Source organism: Emys orbicularis, chromosome 1, assembly GCF_028017835.1.
Source record: "Emys orbicularis isolate rEmyOrb1 chromosome 1, rEmyOrb1.hap1, whole genome shotgun sequence".
In the NCBI taxonomy this organism is placed as follows: domain Eukaryota; kingdom Metazoa; phylum Chordata; order Testudines; family Emydidae; genus Emys; species Emys orbicularis.
The window spans coordinates 147,639,006-147,653,502 of record NC_088683.1 but is presented as its reverse complement, the minus strand read 5'-3'; the positions used below and the strand labels follow the sequence as shown (position 1 = coordinate 147,653,502).

Genomic DNA, 14,497 nt, shown 5'->3' with positions numbered 1-14,497 from the left:
TTGCTGCCAGTTCTACCATATTTTTGTCTTTCTTTTTTCTCCTCCATAGGACTTCATAAAACCACTGACAAGTTTTCCTTTCTGGATGGGATTATTGTATAATGAAACCAAAGGCTACTGGCAGTGGGAAGATGGCACTGCTCTCACCACTGATGTGTAAGACTTTGCTACTATTTCCCTGTGTATTTATTGCAAATCTTTACAGGATGCAAACAACAAGGGGAGAGCCAGTTCTGAAGACTGACCTCAGAAGTGTGTGTGTGTGATTCACTGGATCAGGACTGCAATCTAGCATAAATCATCCTGCTTCCCAGTTTATGCCTAGTAGCAGAGAAGGGTGGAATATGTCCTGGACAGTACTGGCGGAATGAAAAACTTTTAATCTAAAATGGCCTTTTAATTTTTTTTTAAATGTTTGCTTTTTCTGATACTTTTAATCTAAATTTTCTATGGCAATAGGGGTTTTTTTTGCTTACACTTTTTTTAATGTCCTGTTGACCGAAAAATGGGTTTTTGGTAAACAAAATTGTTTTGAAGAATCATTCTGATAACTTCACCAAAAATTTGGAAAACCGCCAAATGGATTGGCTTTGAACCCTGTGAAATGGAAACAACTTTGACCTTTTTCCTGATTTCTCCCTCCCTTCCCCAACAGTAGTCCTGAGGTTAAGGAAACATTTTTTTTTTATCTGCCAATAATTTCTAAGGAAAAAAACAATTGTAGGTACAATTCCACGTAATTTTCTACATTATTTCTGAGATGAACACTGAAAAGTTGTGCAGGTCAGGTCTTTGAAGTGTTGAAAAAAGCACTGTTGAATACCAGGGCACAAATAACTGGGGATGCTGAAGGTCAGGAATAAGGGGCATTAGTATCCCTCTGCCCTGTACTTCACTCTAGTCAACATTAGTAGCTTACTGTTCTCATAACCTCACTTCCTTTTTTTTAAAAAAGCTACTCTGCTCTTCACAATTATATTTTGTTATCCTGGTAACTATTTATGATTTTTGATGTGTGACTTGTCTGACTAACAGTAAAATGTCTCTTCATTCCAGGTTTCCAAGTCTGAGAAGTTACCATGGTCTATATTGTGCAACACTGAAAAACGGAAAAGCCTTGGGCTATTCTTGTGAAAGCATATACTTCTGTATGTGTGAAAAGGGTCTGTTTAGCTAAAGTCTTCTGTAATGACACAAAAATGAACATAGAATGTATGAGGTCCTATTTTGGAGCATCCAGTTTCTACTGTTGCCTATATTTATAAGGCTCCATCTTGTATGGTGCTGAGTATGGAGTCCAACTTAAGTCATCCAACTCCGACATAAGTTATTTAAGTTCTGAGCACTCTGGTCCTGTTTCAGCAGAGCACAAAACAGGACAGGGTCCCTACTATGCTGTTAAAATTCTCTGCTGTGCTCACAGAAAATCCTTTTTCAGTAGAAGGAGCAATGACCACACTCCACTTCACCAACCAGCCTTCTGTTCTTGGCCCTTGCTTCTGCTATTGTTCATCGGTTCCAAAATCCAGACCAGCCTCCAGAGTGTGACACTGCTGTGGAGCCAGCTTGAGGCTACTGCCCCCAGGATTCACCCATCTCACATGGAGAATCTTTTATCTCCTGATGCCAAGATATCATTTTTTATACAAAACTCTTTTTTTTTTTGCTTCTAATTGTGATTTTTTTTCTTGTCCTGTGCCAAGAATATTTTTTTTACCTATGATGTCCATATTTGATGACGTACTATTAAACAACTGAAACAATGTTCTAATTCTTTGGTAATTACTACTTTGGCTTTGAGCGGTCCTCTTTAACTCCCTGTCCCCAATAACATTATGCCATCTAACAACAATCAGAAAGGAAACCATGGAGCAGATTTAGATCACTTCTTACTAGAAACCTTACTCTGATGCAGTGGTTCTCAACCCACAGCCTGTGGGCCACTTGCAACCCAATCAGCACACAGCTGCAGCCCATGTGACATCCTCAGGGCCACACAGGTAGTATATATATATAGTGTGGATGTGGCCCATGTAACACAGAGAGCTGCATATGCAGCCCACGATGGTAAATAGGTTGAGAACCACTGCTCTGGTGAAATTGGAAGAGAGCTCTTACTGGAGAATAGGGGCTTTTACCCAGCCCTTCCTTTGGCTACAAATGGAGAGAAGAATCCATCAAGGCAGAGTTTCCCCACAATCACTTTAAAGAAGTCCAAGTTTAAGCCATGATCACTCAGTGTGGTGCTGTCCCCCTCTGGTAGTGGCTAGACCAGCTGGAGATTGATGATCCTGCTAGGGCCTGGTCAAACAGAGCTGAGTCTTTCAGGTTAGACACTAGAGGCTCAAGGATTAAGATCCACCTGTCCTAGATTTGATTCTTACTGCTAATGATCCACCCCAAGGAATCATTCAAATAAACAAAAAATGTACGTGCTTGTCTCAGACCCTGGCCATATAAGTACATGTGTGCAGCAGTACCATTTAATTCTTTCATTGGAGCCAGTAGTTTCCCCTGATTCCTTGGACAAAGATGAGTTGAATGAAAGAGCGTGGGGGGAAAACAAGGAAAGTAAAGCATGTACAGGGATGAACTGATTGCTATTGGTTTATTTCATAGAGATTCTGGCTTAGATTTCCTCCACACCTTGAGTGGAAAACAGGCAAATGTTTCCAGGAATTGAAAGAACACAATTCTGCCCAACCCTTAAAAACCCAGCATTCAACACAGAAAACCTTTGCAACAATCACCATGTCTCAGATCTCCCAGTGTGAGACCAGCATCATTACTCCCATTTTACAGACAGGGAACTGAGACACACATGCCCAGATCCACAAAAGGACTTAGGTGCTGTGATGCTGAGCACCATAGTACCAGACTTTAAAGTGTCTAGAAAAACCACAGAAACAACACTGGGATCGATAAAGCCTGAGCTAGGCAACTAGGCTCCCTGTACAATGAATGGGGAGAGACAGACACCTTAGAATGAAAACTACAGAAGCCAGCATGGTAGGCAGGGAGCAGCCTAAGCTCCCCAATGGGAGATGTTGATAGGAGGGGTGTGTGTGCTAAGTTCTGCCCCCTCACAGAGATAGATGCTTAAATCCTGGCTTCAGAGAGGTGCCTATCTCTGCTAGTGATCCACACATAGAAACCCCTCTCCTGGGGTCAAGTGGTTTAAGTGCCTAAGTAATTTCTTGTGAAAATGAGTCAGGTGCCTGCCTCATTTCACACCAAATGGTTAGAGGAAAGGACCTTATAACTTTTAGCCCAGGGGTCAGAGTGCTCACTGGGATGTGGGAGATCCACATTCAATTTCTCCCTTTGGCGTAGTGGAAGAAAGGATTTGAACAGGTGGTCTCCCAGTTCTGGGGCAAGTGCTCTAACCAGAGCTGTGGAATATGCTGATATAGAGCTCCTTCATTATCTCCTGCTGAAGCTGTTCCACTTTGGCTAAATAGTGAAGATATCATTGGGCCAACACAAGAGTGTGAGAATGACTGTAGTCCTGTGGTAAGGGGACTCACATAGGGAGTGAGAGACCCTGGGTCCAATCCCCCTGCTCCAATTGCTCGTTCATTATTTTGCCACAGTTAAACAGCTTCAACACAAGAGAATGAGGTGTAGGTGCAGATTTTTGATAGTCCAGAGCCCAGTAACGTGTTTAAACCACTGCCAGCAGCTGGAATACCAATTGTTATGCTTATTGCTGAAAGCAGCTAAAAGGAGGCCTTTCTGAAACCTTAGCACAACTAACAGACCAGGAGGGGAAGGGGACGTAAGTGACCTAGAGGAGTAAACATGACCCTGTGCCCTCCTGACTTGAGTTGTGGTTTTGCAAGATGGAAAGTCTGGTAATAGTTAGCTATTGCTATATAGCTGGTTAACTGATAGAAAGTTCCCTCCCTGACAGATGGTAAACTGCCCACCACACAGGCTGGATATCTCCACACTTAACTTAGCTTCTATTCAGCCATTTTGATAATGAACAAGCTATGCAGTACTAACAAGTTGGCTATAAAAAGAAAAGAAAATCTGAGCTCGATGGACACCTGAAAACCTCTCAAGTTCCCCAGCAGATGGCCGGCTGCCCACTGGATGCCTGCAGTTATTCAGTTGAGACCTCCTCAAGAGCCTGGGTAAATACGAATCTGGGATTTTTTGGGGTGTTTTACTAACCTGTTGTGGACATGTGTAAGTGCTTGAAACTAAGTAAAGTATAGCTTTAAGTGAGAGCACTCTTGTATTGTCCTGTTTGTGCCAGCCATCTATCGGTCGGACGGCTATGTCTCCATTGATTTATTTCCTGACACTGCCTCACACAAAGTTACCAAGAGCTTTGGGTTGAAAGAACCCCAGGTAACAGAAGGACCTTCCTCCACATCAGAATATCCCATAACTCAGTGGTTTGAGTACTCTCTTGATAAATGGGAGATCCCATGTTCAAGTCCTTTTACCCACCTCTGCAGAGATGGGGCACTTGAACCAGGGGTCACCAGCGTCCTAGATCAGTACTTTAACCACTGTTCTAAAAGTTATGAGGCACACAGAACCACTACTTCCTCCTCTAGCCATATTATGAATGGGTTCTGGTCCAGTAAGTAGCCTCTGAAAACAGGTGAAGTCTATAGAGGATTTGGACACCATTCCATAGAGACTGAGAAAGGTAAATCCTCCCAAAGGATGCATGTGTGAATACATACTTATATTTTTCATATGAACTTGTGATAGTAATAAGTACTGAAATTTGGGGAACTCCCCCCGAAAGTGTTGTCGTTGAACAACGAATGTTGATGATATTCATGATTGTTTCAAGGGTTATAAACATAGCTGCCAAAAAATCAAGCTAATCCCATTTCAAAACAAGGCCAAAACAAGCCAATCCCTAAGAACCCCAACACTCAATGTGACTAGATCCCCCCACTGTGCAGTCTGGGACTGTGGTGGGCCTGCTGTGCACCCCTGACTCCCCCCCCCCCTTGCCCCTGCTTGCCCCTTGCCCTTATTTGGCTTGTAGCTTGTTGCTTCTTTTTTTATCGGCTCCTGGCAAGCAGGGGTAAGGGGGTCAAGCAGAAGCTAAAAGCCAAAAATGAACCAACAAGCAACTCACAAGCCAATTAAGCCAAAACCAAGCCCAATTTCTGTGTTTTTTTCATGGGTTTGGCATGTCTGGTTATAAATAAACTCATGTATGTAAAGAGTGTGTGAGAGAGAGAGAAAGAGAGATTTAGAAAAGGCTTTTCTTTAGTGATTTTTTGTCACTCTCCTTCTATTGGAGATTTAACTCTATAACAGGGGTCGGCAACCTTCGGCACGCGGCCCATCAGGGTAATCCGCTGGCGGGGCACGAGACATTTTTTTACATTGATCATCTGCAGGCACAGCCCCCTGCATCTCCCAGTGGCCACGGTTCACCGTTCCCGGCCAATGGGAGCTGCGGGAAGCAGTGGCCAACACGTCCCTGCCCGGGGCTGAAGCTTTTTCCCTATTCTCCAGATTATTTGAATTTTTGCTTATCCGATCTGGCCCCAGTCCTAGTCCCAATTAGATCAGACAAACAGGGATCCACTATAGTTAATATATGTTTTTATTTTTTCACAAAATGTAAAAACTAAAGATTCTCTGTAAGAATGCAAACTCTGCATTTTCCCATGGCAAACGGATCACTGGGATCCCTGTTTATCATTTTTGCTAACTTAATATATCAGTTACCATAGTGCTTCACTTATGGGGAAAACATATTGGGCAGAATTTGCCAAACTTCTGATATGCTGTGAACATGTGCTATTTCTCTGAGAAAGCAGAATACTGTAGCCTGGATGCCCCGCATGCATGTTCCCATGTACTTATGGTGCCTGCGTCCGTGTGCATTTCTTGTGAGGAATCTGGTATGGGGTCTGTCAGGATATTAACTAATTAGCCCTGCATCGGGCAGTGTCAGTTTCATCCTTACCCATAGCATCCAGAATACAACAAAACAAAACTCTTCAAAAATGACTCTGGGGGTATAAAGAAAATGACCCACTCTCAGCTCTTCACTAATTATAATTATCTTGCAAATGGCACGGTCAAAAAGTAAAGTATGAGAAATGAACAGTTCTACAAGCAGGTCTCAGGAGGGTTTGTGGATCAGAAGACCCTGGTCTCAGATTGCATCACACTCAGCAACACAGAAATCTGATCTACCTGATATACCTAAATAGGTATTTTCTTCTGAAGCAGAAGAGAACACACTTTACCCAAAGAACTGGATACAGCATGGAAAGAACTGTTACCAAATAAAACCTTGGCTTGCACATAAAGTGTACTACTTTTCCCTTGGTTCCAGACTTCTGAAGATAGACAGCAAGGAAGAGCTTGTAGAGTCTATTATTCTTTTCCTTTTGTTTCTGTATATCCCAAACTGCAAATACTGACTACTCCTTCACACATGGACCCAAGGTACAAGTAGCCTATCAATTTAAGGGGATTTCTTACTCTTTCATAGTTAGAACAGGTTGGAAATATTTCAACATAAGTTTTTCATGGTAACTGAAACTACTTACTTTTTATAAAACTTTTGCTGGGAAGTTTTTCATGTCTAGGAAGGAACATCTGATGAGAGAGCGCATAAGTTACACCAGAATGGCCAATAGCCCAGTGGTTATCTGGGTTATGTGAGATCCAGATTCAAGTCCCTGATTTGCCTGATTCAGAAAAGGGACTTGAACCTGTCTCCTGGATCAGAAGTGAGTATCCTCATAACCAGGCTATAGCCTATTATGGGGGAAGGGGGACGGTGAGAGCATATATCTGTGTCATGGGCAGTGCGGTGCACTGTTTTTTCATGAATAACTTAGAAAGACCTCTGTTTCTTCCTGAGGTAAAATGATAAAATATTTCAAATTGCAAAAAGTTTCACAGATGGGAAGCCATTTCCCACCCAGCTCTACTTGTATTCCCTTGCATGGGAACATAGTTCCACTTATGACTCACACTAACGTAGAAACACGACTAGTTGATTGAAGAAGTAAAAGGAAGAGAGTTTGGGAAGAGTGCTATAGCCAGCCTAGGGGTGGGTTGGTTCCCAGTTTCATGCTCAATAGGAGCAGCTGGGTGTGGGAGTTTTTTGTAGGCTCAGCATCTCTATGGCTAGTGGGTTTTGTTGATATGTGTGAAATCTAGCTTTCATTTTCTGTTGTGATCTCACCCAGGGCTGGCTGCTGCTGGCATAATGTGCTTCAGTGTTGAGAGAAAGAATCTCTTGTGTCTCTGAACGAGGACTGTTCTGACTAGTATAGGAGCATAGATCGGCTCTCAAAGAAATCCTGCAGTCCCTTAAACCTGGAATAATGATGACTTTTTCATCTGTCTCTTCATTGGGAAGTGTAGTAGTTAAATGGAAAAATGGTCCTAAAAGAAACTGATCAAGTTTCTTGGAGGAAAAAATGGAGACAATCATGTGACTGTCCAGTAAGAGATCTGATCTCTTTAGGTGCTTCATTAGCCAAGTTCCCTTCCTTCCTATCCATATAAGGGCAGGAGTGGGAGACTGAATAGGCCTGGTCTACAATTAAAAGTTTTACCATGTAAGTATGTTGGTTAGGGATATAATTTTTACCATTATGTTTATACCAGTCAAAGTCCTAGTGTGGATGCAGTTATATAGGTATAAAGGTGACTTACAGGTCTGTCTCATCTTACGCTGGGGTTACGTTCCGCAGTCAGCGCCTAAAGCGAGAATCGCGTATAGTCAAAATTACATTGAGTGTAATGGCAGGCGGAATCGCCCGCACTACAGAAACAGTATTTAAATTGTTATTTTTCTCTTTTGTTGTTGTTTTTTGTTTGGTTTTGCCGACCGCGTAAAGCTGAAATCGCGCATGTTAAATGCGCCTAAGATGCGACAGACCTATATACTAATATATGATAACTTATTCTTCTAATAGGGGTTTGCCACTAACTATGTAAATACAGTTAAAGCAGCAAAACTTTCTAATGTAGACTAGCCCTTAGATGACATATTTGTGCTTGTTCCTGATGGGATTCGCTTTCTCTTTCTGCTCTCTCTTGGCATATGTGCAATGTGCCCAGCCATTTAATAGCATCCTCTTCAGCCAGGTGGAGAGCCGGCACCCGCCATCAAAATAAGTCAGCAGGCACGCATCAAGAACATGCGACATAGTTTGAAGTTGGCAGCAGCTGCATCGTGGATCATTTGAAAAACCTCATTTGAAGAAGTTTGCGACACAAGTGCCATGACCTGTTTCGAACCAGTTCAAAGATGACCACAGGTGCCTTGGCAGGTCAAAACCCAGTGGGCAGATGGTTGGGTTGGTGACGAGAGAGTGATTAATGACTGTTGTGTTGCCCATTCGTTACACCAAGCAGATCCCACTGTCATAGAATCATAGAATATCAGGATTAGAAGGGACCTCAGGAGGTCATCTAGTCCAACCCCCTGCTCAAAGCAGGACCAATCCCCAACTAGATCATCCCAGCCAGGGCTTTGTCAAGCCAGGCTTTAAAAACCTTTAAGTAAGGAGATTCCACCACCTCCCTAGGTAACCCATTTCAGTGCTTCACCACCCTCCTAGTGAAAAAGTTTTTCCTAATATCCAACCTAAACCTCCCCCACTGCAACTTGAGACCATTACTCCTTGTTCTGTCATCTGGTACCCCTTTCAGGTAGTTGAAAGCAGCTATCAAATCCCCCCTCATTCTTCTCTTCTGCAGACTAAACAATCCCAGTTTCCTCAGCCTCTCCTCATAAATCATGTCCCTCGATCTTCTGGCAATGCTCCTACTTATACAGCCCAAAATGCCATTAGCCTTCTTGGCAACAAGAAGATCCCACTGTCATATCCTGTGATGGCATAAATGACCATGAAGGACGTCTAGAAGAGAGGTGAGCTGGCAGGTGGTTAAAGTGATCTGCATACAAAGGCAGGTAACTATTCTCACAGATCTTGGCCAGCAGTGTGAGGGAGGCTTCCTTATGGCAAATATGGAGCGGTGCTATGCTACTAAGTATTGGCAACCACGGCAACGGAGTGGCATGTAAAGTCCTGGTAACAATACGCATAGCTTTATCAAGCTCTACATCGACCAGCCTTGTATGTGACAAGCAACACCAGACAGGAAAACAGTACGATGCCGTTGAGTAGCAGAGGGCAAGGGCTGTTGTTCTAAGTGCCTTTCTGTTTTACTGAATGGGATTATCCTCTAATGAAGTCAAAATGTCTTGGCACTGGGAAGTTGGCACAGCTTCCTCCACTACTGTGTAAGTTCTGTCACTGACCTAGACCTGCTCAGTTCCCTGTATACTTATTGCAGAATCTAAACAAGGAGCACAGATGAGAAGCAAATGGAGAGGGAAGCACTGAATCTTGAGATCAGAAGTGTTTTTGATTGGGTGAGGATTGCAGTTTAGTGTAAATCTCCAAGCCTCCTAATGCAGTCCATGTGAAAACCACATGCTTATTAATTATCGATGAGGCTTATTTAGCTACAATTCACATTCTTCATCCTATGTGTTCTATTTCGTTCATTACTATTATTGGGCAGGTGAATGTATCTTCAGCTTATTTTGTTCTGCCTAGTATTATTCATTTTTCCCAGTAAATGTGAATTTGATTTATATTTACCATCCCCATTAGTCTGTGTTTGAAAACAAGCACGAGATGCTTAGGGCAGAGACTACTATTTATACTTAGAGTGGAACAGGAAGATGTGCATGTAAAGTGTATGGAGTATTGACAAAAGCTCAGTGGTGACCCAGGACTAGAATAGCAGAAGGGCTGCTGGGCAGGATTGAGGGGCATTGGCAGAGCTATATGGGGAGACCAAGACTGGAATAGTAGGGGGTGTAAATCAGGATTGAGCAACAACAGTATCTGTCTGCACTATAACTCATTCTAACCAATTCTAGTTATCTTCATGAGTACCAGTTAATATTTATCAACTTACCTGCTTTCCACAATTATCTCAGTGTTAATAACGTAATGACTTGTCAGGCAGACAGAGATTTGTGTCTTTCCATCCCAAGGTATCACAAGTGTTTGGTTTCTATATTGCTTACTGTGGAATTTTGGCAAATGGAGATGCCCATGGGGCATATACTTATGCAAATTGAGTAACAATATTTGTGAGAAGAGGACTGTTTGCTGAAGTCTTTGGAATGGGAACAAGAAGGTACATAAAAAGAAGAATTATAAAGGAGATCTCCCAAACAAAAAGAGAACTCAGAATAATCGCCACCTTTGGACTTTGCTGGAATTGATTTGTTGTTTTTATACTATTCAGCAAAACTACCTTGATCTTCTGTGCTGTAATCATTCTGCTTTCAGTGAGTTTATGAAGGAGGATTTGGGAATTAACTCTTCTAGTGAGGAACTAGAACCACAACCACTGCCAAACATCACCAATCAGCTTTCTGCTCTTGGCCCTGGCTTCCTGGAACATAGTTTCCTAGGAGATGGGCTAAATCTGGAGCCTTATGAAGAGTGACTATTGCTTTGCATCTGGTTCTGAATTCAGCCTGCCCCATCAAACAATTTTACTGTTTATGTCCTGTTGTCTAGATATCTTTACTATACATGAAACTTTGTTTTGCCTCTAAGCATTCTTGACTCTTGTTCTCTGAGTGAGGTCCCTTTTACTTAAACATTTTCCATTTAAAGGAAATAATGCTTTTTAGTCTCTTTTAATAGTTATCTTGGCTTTAGGGATTACTTCTATTTTTATTCCTCTTCCTGCCCCTTATTCTCAAAACACCATTTAAGAGGAGAAAAAGATAAAGCAGGAGCAGCTTTAAATACATCTCTTACCATAGACTTTACCATGATTTCCAGAGAAGCAATGAGTGCAGAAAGTAGATTTGTTTTTCTACTCCTCAGTCCATTGTATAATCTCAACTGGTTTTAGAATAATTTAGGTGAGCAGAACAGGAATCTCATTTTTAGTTCTTCACTGAAATATATTTCATATATGCTTGGAAACTCTTTATTATTTATTATTGCCATTTTGACAGCATATGATAATGAAGTTTGGGAACAGAAAGGTAACTTCTGATGTGTGCTGAGTCAATTTTTGGTCTTTGGCCCTGATCTGCCAATCCTTTCATGGAAAAAGCTCCAGTTACCTTTGTGACAGGTATGGCAATTTCCTGCCATATCCTTGGGAGATTGTATTCAATTAAGTTTAAATATCTTTGGGATCCATTGTATTAAATTCATGGTTTATGTGGTGTTGTGGGCTCGGAGTATATGTCTCATGGGGGGAGCTGTGACAGATGTGAGATGTGGGGGGTTGAAGGGACTATATTGAACAATGTGCCAGGCAAGAATGGACTTTTGGAACAAAAAGCGTTAAGTAATTTTCTTGGGATATGTAGGGGGAGGTGAATGCCAACTCCCCACCTCCAGTTATGCAAAAACCCAGCCTGTTGAAGCTGTGCCCTGAGAAGGGGGTTCATAGTCTGTTGATCACCTGTTATGTGAGTTCAAGATCAAAGGCTTATGCTGTATAAAGGAAAGACTGAATTATTCGCTGTTGTTCTGGTTCTGAATCTGAAACATGTATGAACTTGTAAATCCGGGGAGAACCCAGTTGTGGGTCTTGAAGGACTGATATCTAGCAGAGACTGAGGTTGGAGTTCGGATGAACTCTAGTAAGTTTTTAGCATGTGTATAGGGTCACTTCTTGTTTTTAATATGTTTTATTTGTATCCTCAGAATAAGTGTGCTTGCTTATAGACAGCTGTGTGGTAACTTGTAACCACTGGCAATACACTTGTCATAACTTCTGATAGAAAGAAAAGCACAGATGTTGGCCTCTTTGGGTGGAGTGGCTGGCTGGGGATGTCACAGTGAACTCAGGCAACTGTACATTCTGAAAAAAAACCTGGTCAGTAGAGAGAGACATTCAGGCCTCTTCCCCAGAGGGGACAGCTGCGAGCTGGAAACCTTTAAGTGGATGCTCTCGGTCTACCGTGGAGGGGGAATAGATGTACAATTACCCTGAACTGTGACAAACTTAAATATCTCTTCCTCTGTGACCATGACAACTTTTGACAGCTAAATTCTACAGGAACAATGGAGTTGTCAATCACATGAGTAACACGAGACAGCACTGGAGACAGATATCTCAGTAGCTGTCCAGAAACATGAAGCTCGCTCCTAGAACTAAGTCATCAAGGCCACAAATGTTTCACCTTTAGAATGAAATTGAAAATCTCACCTCTGATAGCCACCCACACAAACAAAGAATGAATATTATTTCCTTCCAGCTGGGAGATAGGAAGGCAAATGTGTGTCCTGTGTCTTTCTGTTAAAATATATCTGCTGATTAGGGCTGTCAATTAATCACAGTTAACTCATGCAATTAACTCAAAAAAATTAATCATGATTAATCGCAGTTTTAATCGCACTGTTAAACAATAGAATACCAATTGAAACGTATTAAATATTTTGGATGTTTTTCTACATTTTCATATATATTGTATTGTAAGAACATAAGAACAGACATACTGGGTCAGACCAAAGGTCGATTTAGCCCAGTATCCTGTCTTCCGACAGTGGCCAATGCCAAGTGCCGTAGCGGGAATGAACAGAACAGGTAATCACCAAGTGATCCATCCCCTGTGGCCTTTTCCCAGCGTCTGGCAAACAGAGGCTAGGGTCACCATACCTGCCCATCCCAACTAATAGCCATTGATGGCCTATCCTCCATTAACTTATCTAGTTCTTTTTTGAAACCTGTTATAGTCTTGGCCTTCACAACATCCTCTGTCAAGGAGTTCCACAGGTTGACTGTGTTGTAATTCTATGTTGTAATTGAAATCCAAGTGCATATTATTTTTATTACAAATATTTGCACTGTAAAAATGAGAAACGAAATAGTATTTTCCAATTCACCTCATACAAATACTGTAGTGCAATCTCTTTGTCATGCAAGTGCAACTTACAAATGTAGATTGTTTTTGTTACATAACTACACTTAAAAACAAAACAATGTAAAACTTCAGACCCTACAAGTCCATTCAGTCCTTCTTCTTGTTCAGCCAATCGTTAAGACAAAAAAGCTTGTTTACATTTGCAGGATATAATGCTGCCCTCTTCTTATTTACAATGTCACCAGAAAGTGAGAACAGGCATTTACATGGCACCTTTGTAGCTGGTATTGCAAGGTATTTACGTGCCAGATATGCTAAACATTTGTATGCCCCTTCATGCTTCGGCCACCATGCCAAAGGACATGCTTCCATGCTGATGACACTCGTTAAAAAAATAATGTGTTAATTAAAGTTGTGACTGAACTCCTTGGGGGAGAATTGTATTTAACTCTGTTTTACCCATATCCTGCCATATATTTCATGTTATAGGAGACTCGGATGATGACCCAGCACATTTTGTCCTTTGTAAGAACACTTTCACTGCAGATTTGACAAAACGCAAAGATACCAATGTGAGATTTCTAAAGGCAGCTACAGCACTTGATCCAAGGTTTAAGAATCTGAAGTGCCTTCCAAAATCTGAGACACTTCAATGCGGAAACTACAGAACCTGAACCACCAAAAAGGAAAATCAACCTTCTGCTAGTGGCATCTGACTCAGATAATGAAAATGAACATGCATCGGTCCATACTGCTTTGGATCGTTATCGAGCAGAACCTGTCATCAGCATGGATGCATGTCCCCTGGAATGGCAGTTGAAGCATGAAGGGACATATGAATCTTTAGCGCATCTGGCACGCAAATATCTTGTGATGCCTGCTCCATGTGAACGCCTGTTCTCACTTTCAGGTGACATTGTAAACAAGAAACGGGCAGCATTATATCCTGCAAATGTAAACAAATTTGTTTGTCTGAGCGATTGGCTGAACAAGAAGTGGGACTAAGTGGAGTTACAGGCTCTAAAATTTTACATTGTTTTATTTTTGAATGCAGTTCTTTTGTACATAATTCTACATTTGTAAGTTCAACTTTCATGATAAAGAGATTGCACTGTAGTACTTGTATGAGGTGAATTGAAAAATGCTATTTCTTTTGGGTTTTTTAAGTGCAAATACTTGTAATCAAAAATAAATATAAAGTGAGCAGTATACAGTTTGTATTCTTTCTTGTAATTGAAATCAATATATTTGAAAATGTAGAAATCATCAAAAATATTTAAATAAACAGTATTATATTATTGTTTAACAGTGAGATTAATCGCACGGTTAATTGCAATTAATTTTTTTAATTGCTCGACAGCGCTAGTGCTTATCAAATATTATGGTGGTGAGCACAGCATTAAATTTGAAGAAAGAGAAATTACATGCAATTCTTAAGAAAAACCGAAGATGGATTTTAGAGCTGTTAATCTTAACAGTGTAATTTTACTTGTAAAGACAAAAGTCTCTTTGCTCTTAACACTTTGCTAAGAGAAGGACATCTCAAACTACCAGTCTGGACTTCCCATATATGGTTTCAGTTTCTATCTTCAAACAGTATAACATTTCCTCTGTAGGTCACTG

At 41.3% G+C, this 14,497-nt stretch overlaps 1 protein-coding gene across 1 annotated transcript in view; it reads left to right on the top strand.

Moving 5' to 3' along the window:
* Positions 1–14,497, top strand: part of LOC135887813 (killer cell lectin-like receptor 2) — a 94,623-nt gene that overhangs the window by 8,184 nt on the left and 71,942 nt on the right. The gene's annotated exons all lie outside the window — the stretch shown is intronic.